This window comes from Perognathus longimembris, chromosome 20 (genome assembly GCF_023159225.1).
Source record: "Perognathus longimembris pacificus isolate PPM17 chromosome 20, ASM2315922v1, whole genome shotgun sequence".
Classification (NCBI taxonomy): Eukaryota; Metazoa; Chordata; class Mammalia; order Rodentia; family Heteromyidae; genus Perognathus; species Perognathus longimembris.
In genome coordinates, this window is record NC_063180.1 from 13,420,756 (window position 1) to 13,443,718 (window position 22,963).

Below are 22,963 nucleotides of genomic sequence, written 5' to 3' on the forward strand. Positions count from 1 at the left end.
AAAAAACGGCCAGAAGCGGCGCTGTGGCTCACGTGGCAGAGTGCTAGCCTTGAGCGGGAAGAAGCTAGGGACAGTGCTCAGGCCCTGAGTCCAAGGCCCACGACTGGCCAAAAAAAAGAAAAAAATGCTAAATACAAATTGCTCAAAATGTTTACAGCAATGTTCCCAGGGTGGGGCCTTATGGAGGATTTTATTATTTCATACACACATACACATATATGTGTATATATATATATATATTCATATTTTCTAAATGACCCCCAGTAAGCATTTATGACTGGACTAAAACAATGAATATGGTTTCCGCCAAACACCTTGCTAAATGGCTGTGACTGCAAACCTGGCCGTAGAAGAGACCCCGGTATTTGGGATCACCCCTCTGACTCCCAGCACATTTATCCAAGACTGGTTTCTGCAGTCACTGATAAGAGAGGAGCAAATTTAAATTTCCAAATCAGCGCCACCACCTCGGGCTTCAGGAGGTGAGGGATCCAGGAGCCTCCACCCTTCCATGCCAGTCCCCACAGGACAGAGCTGCAGAGAGAGATAAAAAGCTGGCCTTGTGCTGCCTGGAAATCCTTCTCTGAAAACTGAGGTGCTATCCCTGCTCTCCCCCCCCCACCCCCCCCCCCGCCGCCCCCATGCCATGTGCGGCCACGCCCACGGCATCCATGGGCGCTCAACAACATGCAGAGCCAGAGCATGTACGTGTGTGACTTTAATTTCATTCACTCACATCAAATCTGGAAATCCTTACTTCTCTTCTGTCCATTTTACTAGTAGGAAACTGAGAGCCAGAGCCGTTCATTAACTGACCCTGGAACACACACTCGCACTCACCAAGCTGGGGATCAAGGGTAGAGTGCTAGCCTTGAGCAAAAGGAAAGAGAGCCTGAGTTCAAGCCCCAGGAGTGTCACGAAAGGGGGGGGGGGAGGGAGGGGGGAGGAAGAGAGGGGGGGGAGGGAGGGAGGGAGGGAGGAAGGGAGGGAGGGAGAGTGAGAGAGAGAGAGAGAGAGAGAGAGAGAGAGAGAGAGAGAGAGAGAGAGAGAGAGAGAACACAATGTTTAGGGTGAGGAAATCCCTATGCTCTCTTCCTTCTGTTTCCCTGCTTGCTCTTGACTTCATTTTCTGGATGGGCTCTGTGTGGGGCAGAGCTTGGCCTTGTCATTATTTACCTTCTGAAAACACATAGTACTTAAGAGCCCTGGGGGCACTCTTAAGATCTAGGCAGGAGGCAAGCCACAGGGCAGCTATTCCAGGGAGAGAGAGATGGCTCTGGTAAGCACCACTCAATTCTGAAAACAGGCCAAATCCTTGAACTCTCAGAAGGAAAGCTAGAATGTTCTGGAAAGTTTCCTGACTTTCTCCCCAGGATCTGAGGAGCTGCCAACCCCAAAGTGTTAGCCCAGCTTCCATCCTGAGTAAATTCATCTCCTACCTCATGGGATACAGTCCAGAAAAAATTGAATTCCCTGGGTTTTTTTTTTTTTTGCGGGGGGGGGGGGGGCCAGTCCTGGGCCTTGGACTCAGGGCCTGAGCACTGTCCCTGGCTTCTTCCCGCTCAAGGCTAGCACTCTGCCACCTGAGCCACAGCGCCACTTCTGGCCGTTTTCTGTATATGTGGTGCTGGGGAATCGAACCTAGGGCCTCGTGTATCCGAGGCAGGCACTCTTGCCACTAGGCTATATCCCCAGCCCCGCTGGGGTTTTTTTGTTGTTGTTGTTTTGCATTTCATTTTGTTTTGGGATTTGGAGTTTGGGGGACGTTTTTTGTTGTTGTTGTTGTTGTTTTATTTTGTTTGGCTTTGGGGTTGGTTTGTGGGTTTGGGTTTGGGGTTTGGTTTTATGAAAGTACTCAAGTTTGTTAACAGTTGCATCTGTGTATGTGTGAGTATGTATGTGTGTGTGTGTGTGTGTGTGTGTGTGTGCGCATGCACACACATGCATGTGCTGGGGCTTGAACTCAGGGCTTGGGAGCTGTTCCTGAGGTTTTTTGCTCAAGGTTAGCGTTCTACCTCTTGAGCCACAGCTCCACCTTCAGCTTTTTTGGTGGTTAATTGGAGATAAAGGCCTCACAGACTTTCCTGCCCAGACTGGCTTTGAACCATGATCCTCCAATCTCAGCCTCCTACCTAGGATGAAAAGTGTGAGCCACTGATACCTGGCTGTGTCTCTTTTTTAAAGGCCCTAAGTAATCCTATATTAAAGTAAAACAAGTCTGCAGGAGGGATCTGACCAGTGGGCTGCCACTTGGGCTCTGACCAGTGGGCAGGTCTGAGTGATGCAATGAAATCATCACAACAGAAGTAATAGAAGAAGAAGTAAAGTAGTAACTGAAGATAACAGACCAGGCTTGATAGTCATGTTAAAGCTATTGGCTCTCGTGCCAGCTCTCGTGGTCCACTCCGGAGCCTCCCAGCTGTTCTGCTGGGTGGTCCATGCATGCAGACAACAACACAGCCAGGGGCCTGCCAGATTTCCCACTGGTCTTTCTTGCAAGGGTAGAAGGTAAAGCTTCTGATGTGGGAGCCAAGCCAAAGTGCAGGTCATTCATACTGAGGCAGCCTGGCCAAGGGAAGACAGGCATCCATAGAGAACGGGCCCAGCCTGTGTCCTATGGAAGGACAGTCTGAGGGGCACTCTACACACAGAGGCCCCCAGAAGAGTGACCGTGTTGTTCTTAGAAGTATTCAGCTTCACCCGGGCACCAATGGCTCACCCCTGTCATCCTAGCTACTTAGGAGGCTGAGAGCTAAGGATTGTGATTTGAAGCAAAGTCTATAAGCCTCTTCTCTCTAATTAACCACCAAAATGCCAGAAGCAGAGCTGGGGCTCAAGTGGTAGAGCACTAGCCTTGAGCACAAAAATTAGGGACAGCACCTAGGCCCTGAGTTCAAGCCTTACAACTGCCAAAGAGGACAATAAAACAACATGTGTACTCAGAAACTAGCAGAGGCATCACACCAAATGTGACTCACACCCAGAGGGTCCCAGAAAGAAGCCCAGAGGAGCTTCTAACCCATCTGTCCAGTCTCCCAGGTGGTGGTCTGCCCTCCTTGAGCGCCTCAGCACAGTTGGAGGTACTTTGAGCTCCCCCTAGAGGCCAACCTGGGTATTGAAGCCTAAGATGGTAGGGGACCATGCTACCTAAGTCCCTATTGGGGTTCAAGATCAACAAAAGGCTCATAGAGAGAGAATAAAATGCTCCTGGAGGCAGGCACATTACCTTCTGTCTCAAATGGGAAAACAGAGTCTGGGCCCAGCCATGACTTCATCAAGTCAGGTGTGTCGGTACTGGGACTCAAACTCAGGGCCTTGTGCTCTTGACTTGGGTTGTTCATTCAAGGCTAGTGCTCTACCACTTGAGACACAGCACCACTTCTGGCTTCTTTCTGGTTCATTGGAGGAAAGGCTTCTCTCCTATTTACCCTCCCAGGCTGGCTTTGAACCACAGTTCTCAGGTCTCAGCCTCCTGAGTAGCTAGGCTGACGGGCATGAGCCACCAGCACCCAGTGCTATGAGTATGTTTTGAACTAGAGACTTATTTTCACCCCCAATTTGAGCCATTTCCACCAATCTCTTCTGATAGCAAAGATTCCTGGACACCTGAGGCCCTCAGTGTATCACAGCCCTTGTTCTGGTCTTTTCTGGAGTGGTAAACCATGCTGCTGTGTAGTTCTGTCAATGAAATACCCTGACAGTTAATCGTTCCCTTGCTCGCCTCCTTCCAGAGCCTCCAGGATTCTTCCAGCCTTGAAGATAAATCAGCCACTCTCTGTTCACATCAAGGCCCTGGTGTGCTTTGGAGTTGTCTGTGGAAACTGGACACAAAGAATGTGGCAGCATAAGCCGGACACTGGTGGATCACCACTACCATCCCACCTACGCAGGAGGCTGAGATCTGAGGATCCCAGTTTGAAGCCAGCCTGGGCAGGAGAGCCTGTGAGACTCTTTTATCATCAGTGAACCAGAAGTTGACCTGTGGCTTAAAGTGGCAGCCTTGAGTAAAAAAGCTCAGGGACAGTGCCCTAGCCCCAAGTTTAAAAAAAAAAAATGGGGGCTGGGGATATAGCCTAGTGGCAAGAGTGCCTGCCTCGGATATACGAGGCCCTAGGTTCAATTCCCCAGCACCACATATACAGAAAACGGCCAGAAGCGGCGCTGTGGCTCAAGTGGCAGAGTGCTAGCCTTGAGCGGGAAGAAGCCAGGGACAGGGCTCAGGCCCTGAGTCCAAGGCCCAGGACTGGCCAAAAAAAAAAAAAAAAAAATGGGAAGGGGGAATAGTGAGGCAAGGAGTTGAGTTATGTGTGGCAGATGGCAACCAGGATGGGTCAGTATTACCCACACTCCTTCCCAGGAGACCCCACGGATGGGACAAACATCTGCATTCTTGTCTATCTTAAGCTGTGTGTGTGTGTGTGTGTGTGTGTGTGTGTATGGTTTTGTTTGTCTGTTTGTTTGGTGCTGGTCCTGAGACTTGAACTCCAAGTCTGGATGCTGTCATTCGCTCAAGGCTAGCGCTCTAGCATTTTGAGCCACAGCTCCAGTTCCACATTTCTTGTGGTTAATCAAAGATAAGAGTAGGATGACAGGCATGAGCCAGCAGTGCCCACCACTGAGTCCACTCCTGTCCCACCATGCCCCCACACAAGAACGGTGTCAGTCCTTATGAGGGCACATCGGGGGCTCCCATCCGGGGGCTCCCATCCTTCCAGTGCCTGCCCACTGGCTGGGGTCTGACACCTCCCATCCAACACTGGGTCTTTAAGTGCATCTACGGCCATGCTACACATCGCAGCATGCTATCAGTGAGGCCCACCATTGGCACTCCAAAGAAAGGACCTATTCCGCAGATAAAGAAACTGAAGTTAGCCGGGCACCAGTTGCTCATGCCTGTCATGCTAGCCACCCAGGAGGCTGAGATCTGAGGATCCGGATTCAAAGCCCACCCAGGAAGATAAATCTAAGAGATGAATCTCCAATTAATCATCAAAAAACTGGAAGTGGAGTTGTGGCTCAAGTGGTAGAGCAAGAGATTTGAGCAGAAAAAGCAAAGTGAGTTGAAGCCCCAGTACTGGCGGGGGGGGGGGGGGGGATTAGGGAGGGGAAAAGGGAGGGAGGGGGGAAGGAGGGAAGGAGGGAGGGAGGGATGAAGGATGGAGGGAGGGAGGGAGGGAAGTTGGTCAGGCAGGCAGGTATTACTCAATCCTTCTATCCTCCCCTTAACCCTTTCCAAAGCAGCCATGATGTGGTCCTTGAGGGGAGCACAGACCCTCCTAGCCCCCTTGCACAGGATAAACCAAGCAGGAGAAGGGAATGGGGCACTGGTCAAGGCCTTGCAGCCAGCCCCACCACAGCAGCTGTAGAGAGGCTCAGCAGAGAGGAAGAAAATACCGGACCCCATGAGCACCAGCCTGCGGGCTGAACGCGATGGGATTCAGCTCAACGGTTCCACCCCGCTGATAGTAGGGCCCAGAAGATCTAACGTGAGCCTATTAGGGTTCCAGGCACTCCTCATTTCCTCCCAGGGTTTCTGAGACAGAAATAAACAGGGGCGGCAGCAGGCCTCTGCTGGACCTGGGTGTTCCCACCCTTGACCTTCACACTGGCCTGGCAGCTCAGGAAGCACGACGAGGAAGCCAGAAGCCCCAGCCTTGTGGGCCTCGCACTGGGGTGGTGGGCAGCTATTGACCCCGGACCCTCCAACCTGGAACCCTGCTTCCACATCCATTCCCAATAGGTGAAGCACTCCAATGAGCCATCTGAATCCTTGTGCCTCACTTTGTGCCATCTTCCTTCCAAAGAGAGACAGAGGAAAATGAATTACCTTGCTTGGTCTCATTACTGATTAAGAAGGAAAGCCTGGTGCTGGGGGCTCACACCTGTCATCCTAGCTGCTCAGGAGGCTGAGATCTGAGGATTGTGATGCAAAGCCAGCCTGGTGGGCAGGAAAGTCAGTGAGACTCTTATTTCTAGTGAATCAAGTTGTAGAGCACTAGCCTTGAGCAAAAAACCTCAGGGACAGTGCCTAGATCCTGAGTTCAAGCCCCCAGATGGCACCAAAAAAAAAAAAAAGAAAGAAAGAAAAAGAAAAGAGAATTTTAAAAAGAAAAGGAAAAGGAAGGAAGGGAAGAAGGGAGGGAGGGAAAGAAGGGGAGGGGAGGGAGGGTAAGGGAGGAGAGGGAAGAGAAGAGGGAGGGAAAAGAGAGGGAAGTGGAGTGAAGGGGAGAGAGTAGAGAGGAAGAGGAGCCAAGGCACATGGCTGGATCTCTGAGGCAGATTCCAGACACTGCCACATCCTGAGTAACTCCCTTCCATTATACAAATTCTTTCTCTGAAAAGCATGGTGGGCTATAATTAGAATAATGTCCTCCAGGATTACATTCACAAATGAAATTAATCACATACATGGCACTGTCCCTCAGGGAAATGCAATCCTTTCCCCAGGCGTGGGGGAGGGGAGGCTCCTGGCACCTGGTGGGGTGGGGGAGGGGAGGCACCTGGCACCAGTGGGTGGGGGAGGGGAGGCTCCTGGCACCTGGTAGGGTAGGGGAGGGGAGGCACCTGGCACCTCGTGGGAGCTGGAGATTCTGAGACTTCTCTCTGATGCTACCAGAGCCCAGGACATGTTAAAGGTGACTGTAAAATCCTTCATCTCCTGGCCAATCCTGGGTTGTCAACAGGCCACATATTAGGTAGATAATGGAAAAATCTTCTCAAATGACCACCAACTCCAAGTGAACACACCAAGAAAGAGATGGGTGTAGCAGGGATCCAACATCTATTTCTTGCTTATTTCATGGAAGTCCAGGGGGTTATGTAAGGTTTATTAAAGAAGGTAGCCAATAAACGAGAACACCATGCAGTATTCAGGCAGGACAGAAAAGTTTATTCTAGAACTGCTGGCCACAAGTGCTGAGCCTCCACTGGGCCCTGCCTTATCTAGGGCAGGGGCAGGAGGTGTGGCCAGGTGGATTCACACGTGACCTCAGGGAAGGGGCCAGTACCTGACCCCAGGTGTACCAGTTACCTAGGTAACACAGGTACTGAACAGACACTTAAGGGGGAATTAGCATCTGCATGGAGCCCTCTCGGGGCAGACTTTACAGGTAACACTGATGGCTCTGGGCATTAGCCATCCTGGAAATTTATTTCTTGACCCATGGTGGGGCTTGAACTCAGGACCTGGTCCCTGTCACTAAGCTCTTTTGCTCAAGGCTACTGCTCTACCGCTTTGAGCCACAGCTCCATTTCCAGTTTTGAGTGGTTAATTGGAGTTGCCCTGGCTGGCTTCAAACCTCAATCCTCAGATCTCAGCCTCCTGAGTAGCTAGAATGACAGGCGTGAGCCAGCACCCAGCTCTTATAGCACTTCAGGTTTTTTCAGGATGGCTATGAAATTCAAGCAAAATTTGGCAGGTTTTTTTTTCTTGTCTTAGACTGAGACTTGAAGTCAGCATGACATTTTGTGCTCATTGGCTGGTGCTCTACCACCTGAGCCATGGCTCCAACCCTTTGGGGGTTTTGTTTCAAAACAGTACGTGAAAACTGTCTGTGTCACCCAGCGGCTTCATTTTGTGGATCTGAGCAGATTCTGGATTTGGGATTTGGGCGCTGAAATGACTGTCCCCAACTTTAAGCCATGCGTTCTCAAGTTCAGAAGCTAACATGGGGATCCCTCAACTTTCCTCTGCTCTGCTACTTTACCTCCCTTAACTTTTCTCAGTCTCTCAGGAGGCCACCTTGCTTCATAATAATCAGTAATTCCATAAGTAATGGTTTACAGTGCCAAGAGGAAAAAGGAAGAGGGAGGGAGAGAGGAAGGAGGAAAGGGAGGGAGGGACAGAGAGAGGGAGGGAGGAAGAGAGGAAGGGAGGGAGGAAGGGAAGGAGGAAGGGAGGGAGGGAGGAAGGGAGGGAGGGAGGGAGGGAGGGAGGGTGGGTCTCTGGGTACAATGCCACCACCAAAATCCAACCAAAGCTCAGCTCTGTGTTGTATCTGGGTGCCAGCTGCCCCCGCCCTCTCCCCAACCCCCAGATGCAGGGCAGAGAGGCGTCCTGTTACCCCCATTTTACAGTTAGAGAACTAAGGCCTGAGGAAGGGAAATGACCTATTCAAGGTCACAGTATGCAGACTCCTGGTCCAGTTGCCCTCCTCTTACCCTGTGACATGAAAACACCTATTCATTTTCCTCTCTTTTTGAAGTCTCCAAAACAGCATGTGCCCACGCACAGACAAGCACACACACACACACACACACACACACACGCACATGTGCGCGCATGCGCACATAAGGAGCAAGAGATAAGAGATCCCATGACCCCCCCCCCAAAGAAACAATTAAAGCAGTAGCAATTTGGAGAAATTTTCAAACTTCCCCCAGGTATTTCCATGATGTTTCATTTCTCTAAAACAGCAACCGTGCCTCCTTGTGAGCAAATCTTACTTAAGTCGCACATCAGATCATTCCTGATGGCTTCAAGAGCTCCATGTTGATAGCTGATGTTGATTTTGTGAGACCAGCTTAGAAGAACAACAGCCAAATCAATACCATCTGTCTCCCAAAAAATGTGGGGCGTCCCAGACATTGCAGCAGATGAGGGAGCCACAGCCCACACAGATGTCTGAGGGAGGGGGGTGGGCGGGGGAGGAGCTAGTTCAAGCCAGATTTCCCTTTTCCCCTGTTAAGCAAAACAAAATTGCTGTGGTAGCACACACACCTGTAATCCCGGCTACTCAGGAAGCTGAGGTCTTCAGGATCCTGTAGTTCAAAGCCAGCCTGGACAGGAAAGTTCAAGAGACTCTTATCTCCCGCGAACCACCAAAGAGCCAGAAATGGAGCTATGGCTCAGTGGTAGAGCACCAGCCTTGAACCAAAGACACTCAGGAACAGCGCCCAGGTCCTGAGTTCAAACTGAGCCGCGGCTGGGTTTTGCAGTTTGTGCACGGGGAGTCCCTGAGGGCTGGTGGTGGGGGTGGAGTAGGGGCCACTTCTCCTGCGTGGCCTTGCAGTGCCACACTGGTTCTCTGTATGAGTCTGAGGCCCTATGTCCTTCCTGGTTTGTCCTCTCTGCCTGAGACCCTAGATAGAGCTTCTGACTGGAAAAGTCAATGAGAAGGTTCCTGGCCAATTCTGACAGCTTGTGTGTGTGCCAGTCCTGGGAGTTTGAACTCAGGGCCTAGGCACTGTCTCTGAGCTTCTTTTACTCAAGGCTAGCACTCTACTACTTGAGCCACAGCTCTACTTCCAGCTTCAGGTGGCTCACTAGAGATAAGAGTCTCACAGACTTTCAAAGCCCAGCCTGGCTTTAAACACAGTCCTCCAGATCTCAGCCTCCTGAGTAGCCAAGACAACAGGCATGTGCCCCCAGTGAGCGCCTGGCTAGCTTCAGTATCTTGATTGGCCTGGAGGCGTCCTTCGAGAGCTTTCATAACAATGATTTCAATTAGAGAGCTGAATTGGAGCAGGTCTCACAGAAGATTCGGGCCTGCACACTGGTCTGCAGCCAAGGTCGGTCTTTTTGTTGTTGTTTTATTCTGTCTGTGCCAGTACTAGGACTTGAACTCGAGGCCTAAGTGTGATACCTTTTTCCACTCAAAGTTGGGCCTCTACAGCTTGAGCCATACATCTACTTCTGACTTTGTACTGATTCGTTGGAGATAAGAGTCTCACAAGACTTTCCTGCCTAGGCTGGTTTCAAATCTCAACCTGCTGAGTAGCTAGGATGACAGGCGTGAGCCGCAGCACCCAGCTTCCAGTTTCCTTCATTGAAGTTAACACTATCTCAGTTAATGGGCTATGGGTTGCTTCCCCTTCTGGTATGTAAGACCATGCATAAACACAAGACAAGAGCTCAATGCATAGCTGTCATCTGAATATAGAAAACAACTTCCCAGGCAGAAAAACAGTAGCTGATAGAGAGGCACAGAGCAGGTGCCCACTAAGTCTCCTCGCAGACCTTGCTGTGGGCTCACAGGTGGGCTCAGGGTGGCCTGCTCTGAGGCCTTGGGCACCTCTCCAGGTAGAGCACCATCAGAGCTCCTCCCTCTTGCTATTTGCTGAGCCTGTGGTGGCCGTGTTTGCAGAGTACTTTGCAGCTTGAATCCCATACAAACCCAATGTGTATAGGCTGTGTTTGTTCATGAGAGTTATGTGTCTGAACGCAAGGCTGGTTAAGTGAGAAGATGAGGCTAGACAGCTGGGGACCAGGCTGCCTCACATAGGAAAGACAAAAATACCCCCCACCACTGAGGAACTCCAATGGGATGGTTCAGCCATCAGCCCGCATTGTTGTCCTCTGCTCTCTGTGGAACACCTTGTAAACCCAGGGGCTCTGCTCGGGCAGGATAGTTCCAGGCTTCTCCCCCTGAAGACAGAAAGACCAATGAGGCCAGATACTTGTAGCTCATGCCTATAATCCCAGCTACTTAGGAAGCTAAGATCTGGGGATGGTGGTTCAAAGGCAGTCCAAGCAGGAAAGTCCGTGAGCCTCTTATCTCCAAAAAGCCAGAAGTGAAGATGTGGTTCAAGTGGTGGAGCACTAGCCTGGAAAGAAAAACAATCTCAGGAACAGTGCCAAGGCCCTGAGTTCAAGTCCCAAGACTGACACATGTGTACACACACACACACACACACACACACTACCAATAAGAAAGAAACCAGGGTCCAAACTCCAGCAAATCCTTCTGAGAGAAAGCAGGAAGAGACTCAGGCCATGAGCTCCCCAAGAATCTCAGCCTCAGCTTCACAGACCCAAGCACCCCCTGCCCCAGCTTTGCAAGCTCTTGGGTCCCTGCCAAGGCCCCTCAGTCAGCACCGAGCCCCCAGGACACAGCCGGGATTGTGCAGGCAGCGGCAGGCGGAGCCGCAGCTGAGCCGACAGGCCCAGCTGCTCCAGGGACAAGTGCTCAGCTTTCTTCCCACATGAAAGCGGAACCTGTGTCCCCGGGGGAGGGATGGGAAGAGGGTCGGGCCAGCATGGCCCGGCCATGGCTGAGAACACCCCTGCTCAGGAGTCTGCCAAGGATTTGGGGTGGCCAGGTCAGGCTGACCAGCCTCATCCGGACGCCTGCCATGCCGGGGACTTGGCCTGCGACCTGAGAGCCCAGCCCAGATCGGCCGCTCACCCACCATCCACCTCGTGGCCCGGCCAGTCCTGGGGGTGGAGAGCTCAGCTCTCAGTCCACACAGAGGGGAAGCTTGAAGGGAAGGAAAAAGGCCACTCACGCCTGTCATCCTAGCTACACAGCAGGCTGAAAGCTGAGGATCACAGGCTAAAGCCAGCCAGGCAGGAAAAGGCGGGAGACTCCTGTCTCCATTAACCATCAGAAAACCAGAAGTGGAGCTAGCGCTCAACGAGGTAGAGTACTGGCCTTGAGCACAAAAGCTCGTGGACAGCATCCAGCCCTTGAGTTCAAGTCTTATGACCAACAATGGAAAGCAAGAGAAAGAAAGGAGGGCGGGAAAGAGGGTAGGAGGGAAAGAAAAAAAGAGAAAAGGCCACTTTCTAGAAAGATTCTGGGGTGGGGGGGGAGGCCTCAGACAAGCACCAGCAGCATTCACCTGTACTCCTAGCTACTCTGGACACTGAAATCTCAGGACTGCAGTTTAAAGTCAGCTCCAGTAAGAAAGTCAATGAGACTCTTCTCTCCAATAAGCCAGCAAAAAGCCAGAAGTGGAGGTGTGGTTCAAGTGGTAGGGTACCAGCCTTGGTGAAAAAGCTAAGGGATAGCACTCAGACACTGGGTTCAATCCCCAAGAGGAAAGGAGAAAGGGGGAAGGAGGAAAGCAAGGCCTATGGACCCCTGGCTGCCCTGGTCTATCCAACAAGATGAGTGGCTGGGAATGTGGCTTAGTGGCAGAGGGCTTGCCCAGCATGCATGAAGTCCTGGGTTCGACTCCTCAGTACCACATACACAGAAAAGGCTGGAAGTAGACTGTGGCTCGAGTGGTAGAGTGCTATTCTTGCGCAAAAGAAGCTCAGGGACAGTGCTCAGGCCCCAAGTTCAAGCCCCAGGACTGGCAACAACAACAAAAAAGATGAGAACTCACTGTGTGTCTGCTACCCAGGAAAACACCCAGGCACAGGGGTGAGGGCTGAGTGGGGGTGAGGGTGTTATAATCATTTGCTCAAAGGCTGGTGCTTACAACTTGAGCCACAGCTCCACTTCTGGCTTTTTGCTGGTCAATTGGAGCTAAGAGTCTCATGGATTTTCCTGTCTGAGCTGGCCTCCAATGGCGATCCTCAAATCTCAGCCTCCTTAGTATAGGAAGACAGGTGTGAGCCACTGGCTGATGGAGATGATACTGAGACAGTGAGAAGGAAGTCATTAGCTTCTCATTTTAATTTAACAAGCCCAATTTTATAAATCCGAGTGCATTTTCTCAGGCTATTATTCCTAATTATGCATTTACATCAATTCACATTATGCGGTTGATGAAATGTTAATACTAAAGGCAATTTTTGCTGACGGGTGGCCCAGGGAATAGCTTTTCTTCACATTATGAGTCAATATTTTTGGAAATAATTACCCGTTGTTCAGCAGAGTCCTCACTGACTAACCCAGTGCTGTGTTCCCACAACCCCGACTAAAGATGTAAGGAGAAGAAAGCAGTGCTGAAGGACAGAAGAGACCCCAGGTTCACTGAGGAAGGGTCTGGCTGGCTGGGAGCCTCTGCTGCTGAACGCCCCAGGCTTCCTCTCAGAGCTGCTAAGTCCCATTCCTCTGTGTTCTAGGCTACCAAACGGCTAGAGAGATCAGCTGTTTATCTAGATAAAAATAAAAGTAAATGTCAGTGCTGTAATCCCAGCTATGCTGGAGGTTGTGATCATAGGATCAAGGTTCAAAGCCAGCCCCAGGCAGGAAAGTCTGGGATTTTTATGTCTAGCTAAAAGCTGAAAGTGGTGCTGTGGCTCAAGTGATAGAATGCCACATTTAAGCAGAAAAGGCTCGGGGGCAGTGCCCAGGCCCTGAGTTCAAGCCCCAGTACAAGAGGTGGGTGGGGGGGGGGAAGAGAGGGATGGAAGGAGGAAAAAAGAAAGACAGAATGAATGAAAGAAAAACAGAAAGAGCAAAAAGAAAAATAAAAGGAAGGAGGGTAGGAGAAATGACAGAGACAGATGGATAAAGAGAAAGAAAAGAAGAAAGAAAGAAAAAGAGAGAAGGGAGAGGGAAGGAAGGAGAGAGGGAGAAAAAAGAAAGAAAGAAAAAGAAAAAAGAAAGAGAGAAGGAAGGAGGGAGGGAGGAAGACAGAGAGAAAGAGAGAGAAGATGGGATGGAGGGAGAAAGGGAGGGCCACAGAAGAGGCTGAAGAAGAGACTGGCAGACAGCATGGGCCTTTTCCTGCCAGTCTCCAGTTTCTTCTTCTCTTCCAGTCTCCAAGGAGAGGCTCATGGGAGCCAGACCCCAGGCTAGAAATTCCATAGTGCGCACACACACACACACACACACACACACACACAATTTGCATGCCTTTGCACATGCCATCTTGTACCCAGGCCCAGAGCCAGGGAGACAGGTGCAGCTCAAGCTCTAACCCCTTGTCAAGTCGCCGGGCTGTGTCTAGTGTACACCCCTGCCCCCCAGCCATCTGCCTTTGTACTGCTTCATTGAACATAAGAGTTACATGGACTTTCCTGCTCAGGCTGGCTTTGAACTTCGATCCTCACATCTCAGCCTCCTGAGTAGCTAGGATAACAGGCCTGAAACAAGAATGCACAATTCAAAAGTTAAGTTAGACCATTGTGTGTGTGTGTTTGTGTATGCTTGTGTGTGTGTCTGTGTGTGCGTGTGTGTGCCCCAGTTACTAGTGAGACTTGAATTCAGGACTTGGGCTCCGACCCTCAGCTTTTTTTCCCTCAAGGCTGACACTCAACTGCTTTAGCCACACCTCCACATCCAGTTTTGACTGGTTCATTGGATATTAGAGTCTCATGGACTTTCCTGCCTGGGCTGCCTTCAAACCACCATCCTCAGATCTCAGCCTCTGGCATAGCTAGGATGACAAGTGTCTGACACCACACCCAGCTTTCAGTTAGACCCAGACTTTTTGTGGCTACAAACACAGAATTTAACCCTTCAGGTGCTTTGGTCCAGCACCGTCCCCCCCCCCCCCCCACAAGGCACAGCAGTGTGTCCTTTCACACCTGCACTGGGGAGAGCCTGCTGGCCCCCACCAGCCAGCTTTGACTCCCCTAGCAGAATGACCTTTTGTCAACTTCAGAGGGAAACACAGTCTCTGGATCAGCCTTGATTGGATCAAATCCCATCAGAAAATGGGGGGAGGGGCAACAAACCCTCCAGAACTGATATTAAACCACTGACATTTCAGACTGAGCAGTGGTGCTGGCAGCTGCCAGTCCACAGGCTGGGAGGAGGGGTGGCTCTCTGCAGCAGGGGAGGGGGACTCAGGCGTGAAGGTCAGGACCACACCAGCAGAGCCTCTCTCAGGCCTGGGCATCAGCGGGAAGAGAAGCAAAACCTAGTATGTATGGTCAGGCTGGCCATTCAGACAGCAAAGAAGATCCCACTCAATCCCACCAACCATCCTGGCTGTGGTGGCCATTAGTCCATGCCTATTCTAACAGGAGAATGAGAATCAGACAGCTCAGCCCTCACAAGACTTAAGCCCCCCGAGATATTCAATCTAGAGAAGGCATCCATCTCCTTCTCCCCTCAGGAGGGATAGCCCAGCCCCCAGGGGACTAGGAAAGCCCAAAATTCCTTGGAGAATTCACTAGAGACCACACACTTGCATAAATGACCTGCTTTCCACTGAGCACCTAGCCTACAGCCAGGCAAGGGGTCTACATGGGGCTTGAACGCAGGGCCTAGGTGCTGCCCCTTTGTTGCTGTTTTTAAATTTTATATTACATATTTAATAAGGAAAGAAACTATATAGAAAAAAACACATTTGTTCTGCTTAAGGCATACTTGGGAATAAACCATTGTACAAATTATTGCACATCTGAAACCACAGTGCATAAAAAAATGTTTAAAAAAAAAAAAAGTAAACCAGGGGCTGGGAGTGTGGCTTAGTGGTAGAGTGCTTGCCTTGCATGCATGAAGCCCTGGGTTCCATTCCTCAGTACCACATAAACAAAAAGCTGGAAGTGGCTCTGTGGCTCAAGTGGTAGAGTGCTAGCCTTGAGCAAAAGAAGCTCAGGGACAGCACCCAGGCCCTGAGTTCAAATCCCAGGACTGGAAAAAAAAGAAGTAAACATGTAATTTACCTGACTTAGGTCATACATGTAGATTGGAAGACAAAAATAGGTTCCTTGTCAAAGTATGCAGCAGTTTGAGAACTTTGGCTTCCTCTTTTGGTAACTTTAGAGCCAAGCACCATTGTTTAGGCTATTAGAACACATATTGTGTTTCTGAAATTTCTTCCTCTTCTTACTATGGCTTTTAGAAGGCAAAGAGAATACAGGTGATCTTGATATTTATATTGCATCTAAAACACAATTGAAGGGAATTCTGGTCTTCCCTTCACCCTCTCTACCCCAAATGATGGATCTAAAGTTTTTTGGGTGTTTGTTGTTGTTTTTTCACTTAGGCTGGTGCTCTACCACTTGAGCCACACCTCTATTTCTGGCTTTGGTGGCTGCTCAGGCTGGCTTTGAACCTTAGTTCTCAGATGTCAGTCTCCTAAATAGCTTGGATGACAGGCGTGAGCCACTGGCACCTGGCAAACACTGATTATATTGCAATTCCTTATTAGAAATAATATTGTTCTATATTATGTTTAAGCCCTAGGAGTCGATTTAAAATATCTAGTCTCACAATCTCTTTGGACTATAACCCAGAAACAGAGTCATTATTGGGGGGGGGGGGTTATATTTATTTTTTATCATCTTTAAATAGTTGCACAAAGAGGTTTCCATTCAACATGTCAGTTTGCATATGCATCTTGATCAATGTCTCCCCTTCCATCATCTCCCCAATCACTCCCAAACCCACCCCTTCCCTCAAGTTACCTGTTTCCATTTCCACATATATCCATTGAATATGATTACTGCATTTGCTCACCCTTCTTTTCTTTTGGTGTGGGTCCTGGGGCTTGAACTCAGGGGCTGGAGCTGTCCCTGAGCTCTTTTTTGCTCAAAGCTAATGCTCTACCACTTGAGTCACAGGCTCTACTTCTAGCCTTTTGGGTAGTTCATTGACAAAAAGTGTCTCACAGACTTTCCTGTCCTGATCTGGCCTTGAACTGTGATCAGCAGGTCTCATCCTCCTGAATAGCTAGGATGACAGATGTGAGCCACCATATCTAGCTATCACCCTCCCTTTTCTTCCTCCATTTGTTTCCGCCCCCACCCCTTGGCTTCCTGGCATTCATTTTATTAGACCATAAGTTGTTCCTCAGAGTGCCCCGCTGCATGTACCACACACTTCACTTGACATGTTTGTGTACACAGGCATACAACCCTGTATGGGTTTACACACACATTTATAAATTAGATCTAACTTCCACATGTGCAAGAAAGCACATATCCTTTGTCTCTCTGAGCCCCACTTACTTCACTGAATATTTTTTCCAGGCTCATGTATTTCCGTGCAAATAACACACTATTATTCTTCCTGATGGATGGCTAAAACCATTGTGTGTGTGTGCGCACGCATGTGTGTGTATCACATTTTCTCGATCCATTCATCCATTGTAGGGCATCCAGGCATTTCCACAACTTGGCAATGGTGAACAGTGGCAACACTGAACATGGCTGTGCAAGTGTCCTGATTTGTCATCTTTTAGATGCCCAACAGGTGTATCGCTGGATCCCAGGATAGCTCTAGCCACAGATCTACATGTGTATATGGCACGAGTCCTGTGCTGGCCTCAGAGGGGAAAGCTCTGTCCAGGATGCCACTCCAGAGATCACCAAATCCCACAACCTTCCCTTCTTCCCATCCCCATGCCAATGGCAGACATCAGTAATCAACCCCAACACTTTCCAACACAGATCCTCATTAAGTCACCTCTCCATCATGGAAACTAAACCGATCAACGAGACCTGCTCTGGGCCTTCCTGGAATGACAGCTTCAACCTACCCATGATGGCCACTCTGGACCTGGGGACAAAGAACAAGGGTAGACAAACAGACTGAGAGGCAACATCATAAGGAAAGATTCTCAGAAGAGTCCAGAAACCCGGCACCAGTGGCTACTATCTTACTCAGGAGACTGAGATCTGAGGGTCTTGGTTCAAAGTCAGACGGGGCAGGAAAGTCCATGAGACTCTTATCTCCAATTAACCAAAAAGACCAGAATTGGAGCTGTAGCTTAAGTTGTAGAGTTCTAGCCTTGAGCAAAAACGCCGGGACTGACACAAAGAAAAAGGAAAAGGGAATAAAAGAAAGCTATGGAAAGAATAACATCATTTATGCAGCTAATCTCTGCCTCTTCTTTCTCAGTAACATGAAAGCAAGTTTTTGGTTAGTAGACAATCTGTCCTCTAAAAAAACTACACTGATAGGTTGAGTGGGAAATAAAACCCTGAGTGTATTTAAGATATTTTTTTTAAAAAATAAAGACATCATCTTGCCATGGGTCTGCAAGATTTATTTTCATGTATGATTAAATACCATATATACACAAGCGGTCATAATGAGATCCACCAGGGATATTCTCAGCTCGACTGGTCACCCCAAGGTTCTATTTTCTGTCTTTTCTCTGTAACCCACCTTCCCCTACACCCACTCAAGGGCAGCCAGGCAATGCCAGGAAGTCCCCAAGCTATCATCTTCCCAACACCCAAGCCAGCTAGGTGCCAAGCTCACAGTACAGCCCTGCTGTCCCCATATGCCGAGACCCCACTCTCAGATCTGAACCCAGCACCGCAGATGCCACTCTGTTTCTCTCTGGTGTGTGTGTGTGTGTGTGTGTGTGTGTGTGTGTGTGTGTGTGTGTGTGTGTGTGTTTCAAGTCCAGGGCCTTTAACTCAGGGCCTGTGTGATGTTCCTAAGCCTTTGTGCTCAAGGCTGATGCTTTATCCCTTGAACCACAGCACCACTTCCGGTTTTCTCTTGGTTCATGGGAGATGAGAATCTCACAGACTTTCCTGCCCAAGCTGGCTTTGAACAGAGATCCTTCTATCTCAGCCTCCTGAGTAACCTGGCTGGACATGATATTTCTTGAGACCTGTTATCAAGTGCCAGAGGAAAGAGAACAGAGAAAGCTGAGAATGGGGGGCTGGGGATATAGCCTAGTGGCAAGAGTGCCTGCCTCGGATACACGAGGCCCTAGGTTCGATTCCCCAGCACCACATATACAAAAAACGGCCAGAAGCGGCGCTGTGGCTCAAGTGGCAGAGTGCTAGCCTTGAGCGGGAAGAAGCCAGGGACAGTGCTCAGGCCCTGAGTCCAAGGCCCAGGACTGGCCAAAAAAAAAAAAAAAAAAAAAGATTCTAAAAAAAAAAAGAAAGCTGAGAATGGAGGGTGCTCCAGGAGAGGGGTCCAGACAAGAGCTGCCCCAGGGCAACTTCCTTGCTCAGTGCCTGGCTCCCAGACAGAACTGTGAGTATACCCGCCAACTCTCTTGCTTCCATTTCACCCCTACTACAGGCCATCAGCATCCCCAAATACAATAATCTGTCCTGTATGGACCTCAATTCTACCCATGATTCTGTGCTGCTGGGCACATCTCTCTACCCCAGTGCTGACCTGGATCAATCTCCTGATCCCACAGCCTTAACTACACATTAGAGATTCTTTTTTTTTTTTCTTTTTTTCTGCCATGAACACAGGGCCTAGGCACTATCCCTGAGCTTTTTCACTCAAGGCTAGTTAGCATTCTACCATTTAAGCCACAGCACCACATTCAGCTTTTTCTGAGTAGTCTATTGAAGATAAAGAGTCTCACAGACGTTCCCGCCCGGGCTGGCTTCCAACCACAATCCTCAGATCTCAACCTCCTGAATAGCTGGGATTGCAGGTGTGAGACACAGTGCCTGGGCTGTGTTCCTATGTGCCCTACAATCCTCCCCTGACCACTGCCTATGGACACTATCCCTGCTCACTGAATGGTCGCCAGGATGTTGGCATCTTTCTCCCTGAGGAACCATCTTCCTCTGATGTCAGATTCTCTGCTGTAGGATCCTTTTCTATCTCAATCTGTGCAATCCCCCAGCATTGGGCACACCATTTGTGTAGGTGGCCACAAACTTGTGGTGGATAATATATGCTATAAATATGCTCTCCAAGAATCACTGGAGTCACGATAGGCACGAAAATGAAGAATTGTCTCAGCAAGTCAAAATCTACTTCTGTGTGCAGAAGGAAGGGTGCACCATCAGCCAAAAACTGGCAAGCAATTACACAGAGCAGGCACACTGCTCCAATAGTTATCCCTAACACAGCAGGCCCCACCCCTCTGCTCGGATTGGTTGAGCTCAGGTTCACAAACTGCTCAGGAATGGCTAGCTTAAGTAGGGTAAAATGTATTTATATAAGGTGATTTTGAAATAAGATTAACAGTACACAAGTAATCTCAACATATGCGGGCACCCTCAGCTATTTCTGAAGTGTATTGTCATTCCATCTTGGCAAGAAACCACTTTAAGACAAAACCTTACATTTCAAAAACACTTCCTTATCCCAAGGGAAAAGGCTCTTTTTTTTTTTCTTAACAAGAACCAAGTCACCAGGCCAAAGCAAGAACTTTTAAGCAAGAACTGTGATAGAAAAGACAGTTTTTCTCACAGATAGGATCAAGTTGTCAGTACATATGGCTGAAGAAAGGTTGGGTTTGTGTTTGGAAGTTTCTCTCTCTTCATGGCTCTTCTCTAGTCTGTCTCTGAGTGCAATCAATCTCACCTGACAAACAGCCCCAGGCTTTGGACACCTGCCCTGACAGGCCAGCCCTGAGGACCTTCATTGCTGCAGCCCCTTCTCTGAGTCAGCAGAGCCCAGAATGAGTGAAAACCTGGTCTGCTTTGCTGAGGGCCATGCCCAGGGCCATGCCCAGGTACCTTTTCTGTCTCCATGCCTGGCAAAGGCTAGAGCCTGCTTGTTCTGCTCCCAGAATCTGGCATTCCCAGTTGGTGCTAAGTTGGGTCATAAGAGGGCAAATGGAACTCCAAATTGAGAGCCTTTCGCTTGCCTTCCCCCAGGGTTCTGGAACTTTCCATCTCCTTTCCCTCATGATCAGCCCCCAGAAGCTTCTGTAGAGTCAAACAGATCAGACCCCCCCCCCCCGCTCCCTCCCCCCTCCTGAGGCTCTATTCAAGAGACTTATCCTCAATTAACTACTCCAAAAAAAGCAGGAAATGGGGGCTGGGGATATAGCCTAGTGGCAAGAGTGCCTGCCTCGGATACATGAGGCCCTAGGTTCGATTCCCCAGCACCACATATACAGAAAACGGCCAGAAGCGGCGCTGTGGCTCAAGTGGCAGAGTGCTAGCCTTGAGCAGGAAGAAGCCAGGGACAGTGCTCAGGAGGCCCTGAGTCCAAGGCCCAGGACTGGCCAAAAAAAAACAAAAAAGCAGGAAATGGCACTGTGCTAAAGTGGTAGAGCTCTAGCTTTGTGCAAAAGAAGCTCAGGGACAGAGCCCAGGCCCAGAGTTCAAGCCTTAAGACCAGCACAAAAACAAAAACAAAACAATTAACCAATAAAGGGAAAAACAAAACAGAAGTGGAAATGTGACTCAAGTAGTAACATGCCAGCCTTGAGCAAAAATCCAAAGCTAAGGGACAGCACCTCTGAGATCAAACCTTAATAACCAAGACACACACACACACACACACACACACACACACACACACACACACACATCCTCTGACATTGATGGCAAATGAGTGGTGAAATTGGCCAAAAATAAAAGTCCCATAAATCTGCTATTTTGCTCTAAGCTGTCTGGTATACGGAGTGCCAGAGTTATTGATAGAAAAGCTTATGGATGGGCTGCGTCTTAAAATCAAAATACATTACCCAAAATCAATGCTGTTTGCTGTACACAGCACAGAGAGGACGGGAAAGGTCAGGCAAAACATGAACATCGAAACACCAACTCCAAGAAGAGTTGAGCAGTAAAATAATAACTTTACAAGTCAGCTCTAGAAACAAGAACTCACAGTAAAACTGAGAGCTGTTTGTAAAGAATGGTTTGCCAGCAGCTGAGCAGGCATTTGGATTTTTTGTTGTTTGTGTTGGTTTTTTGTTATTTTTGTGCTGGAACTGAGGCTTGAACTCGGCTTTATGCTCTTGCTTGGCTTTTGCATTCTACCCTACTTGCCACAGCGCCACTTCTAGCTTTTGGCTGGTTCTTCAGAGATGAAAGCCTTGGGTATTTGTCTGCCTGGGCTGGCTTCTTAACTACCATCTTCTGACCTCAGCCTTCAGAGTAGCTAGGATTAGTGAGCCGCCAGCCCCACTGACAGTTAATAAGGGGTAGAAGAATAATTTTGTTTCTAACTAAAAAAAACTCTCCAGTTTCCATGCTGTAAAGTGTTACCTTGTTTCCATGCCTGTAGAGTATGTAGCTAGTCTCTCCCTCTTCTCTCTCTCTCTCTCTCTCTCACACACACACTCATGGAGGGGCAGCTGATCACTAACAACAGCCCCTACTCCACTGGTTTAGTGCTCTCCCCATCAGGAGCTGAGCTGAGCTCCCCATGTGGAGCTGAGCATGGCGGCTCACACCTGTCACCCTAGCTACTCAGGAGGCTGAGATCTGAGGATCACAGTTTGAAGGCAGCCTAGGTGGTAAAATCCTTGAGACTCTTATCTTCAATTAATCAGTAAAAATTTCAGAAATGGAGGTGTGGCTCAAATAGTAGAGCGCCAGCCTTGAGTGAGAAAGCTGAAGGCAAGTGCCCTGGTCCCAAGTCTAGGCAGTAAAACAGTGTGGAAGAGTGGGCACACAGTCTTTCTGCTCCAGGTGGTGTAGTCTGATGTAAGTCCCTCCCTTCCGAAGAGGAGGACAGCAAGCCAGCTGCCAGCCTTTGGTCTGTGGGTGCTCAGCAGTGGCTAGGGAAGAGGGTAACAGGCAGGAAACCACAGCAACAGCTGCCTCTTCTAGGAAGCCAGGGTGAAGTCCAGGGAGGAGAGTTCACACACAGTGCCCCCTCCTGCAGGGGTGACCCAAGCAGGGGTTGGAAATGACCCTGGAGACACAGATGAGAACCTGACACCAGACAAGGATGGGAGGGAGGGAGAGAAAGAGGGCGGGAGGAAGGGAGGGAGGAAGGGAGGGAGCCAGGGAAAGGAGGAGGGAAGGGGAGAGGAGAGGTGAGAGGAGACAGAGGGAAGAGGAGAGGAGGGATGGGAAAGACAGAAGGGAAGAAAAGGAAGAGGGAGAAGAAAGTGGAGGAGAGGGTAAAGGAGGAGAAGAGGAGAAGAAAGAGGAAGGGGAAGGGGAGAGGAGAGGAGAGGGAGAGGAGGGAGAAAGGAAGGGAGAGAGGGGGAAAAGAAGGGGGAAGAGGGGAGGGAAGGGGGAAGAAGGAAGGGGAGGAGGAGCAGAGAAAGAGGGGAAAGGGAGAGGTGAGGGGAGCTCTGGGAGGCTGCATTTCCCCCTGGCGCCTGCCCCCGCCCCCCCCCCCCCCCCGCCCTGGGCAGCGGTGCCCCGGGGCTGCTGAATGGCAAAGCCGGCAAAGCCAAGGCACCGAATCCCAGGACCCCACTCGAGCCTCGGGTCAGAGTCGAGAGCCCCAAGCTAAAGTACCCCTGCCAAGGTGGGGTCCGTGGGGGAGGGAAGCGGGGACTCCCATTGAGGCGGTGACTCCATTAAAGGACTCTGGTGTTGGGTGCCAACCACACTTCCCTTGGGGGTGCCTGCCCGCTCCCCTCCGATGGCTGGACTCCCTATGCAAGCTCGCGGAGACATCCCAGTCCTGGCAGTGCCAGGAGGAGAGGAGCTGGGCCACGCACTCCTGGGGCCCTCGGCCCCCGGACCCCAGGCCCGCTTTGCCACCTTTGGGGACCCCCAAGGGTGGGGAGCCCCCCATCAGGGACGCACTTAGAGGAGGGG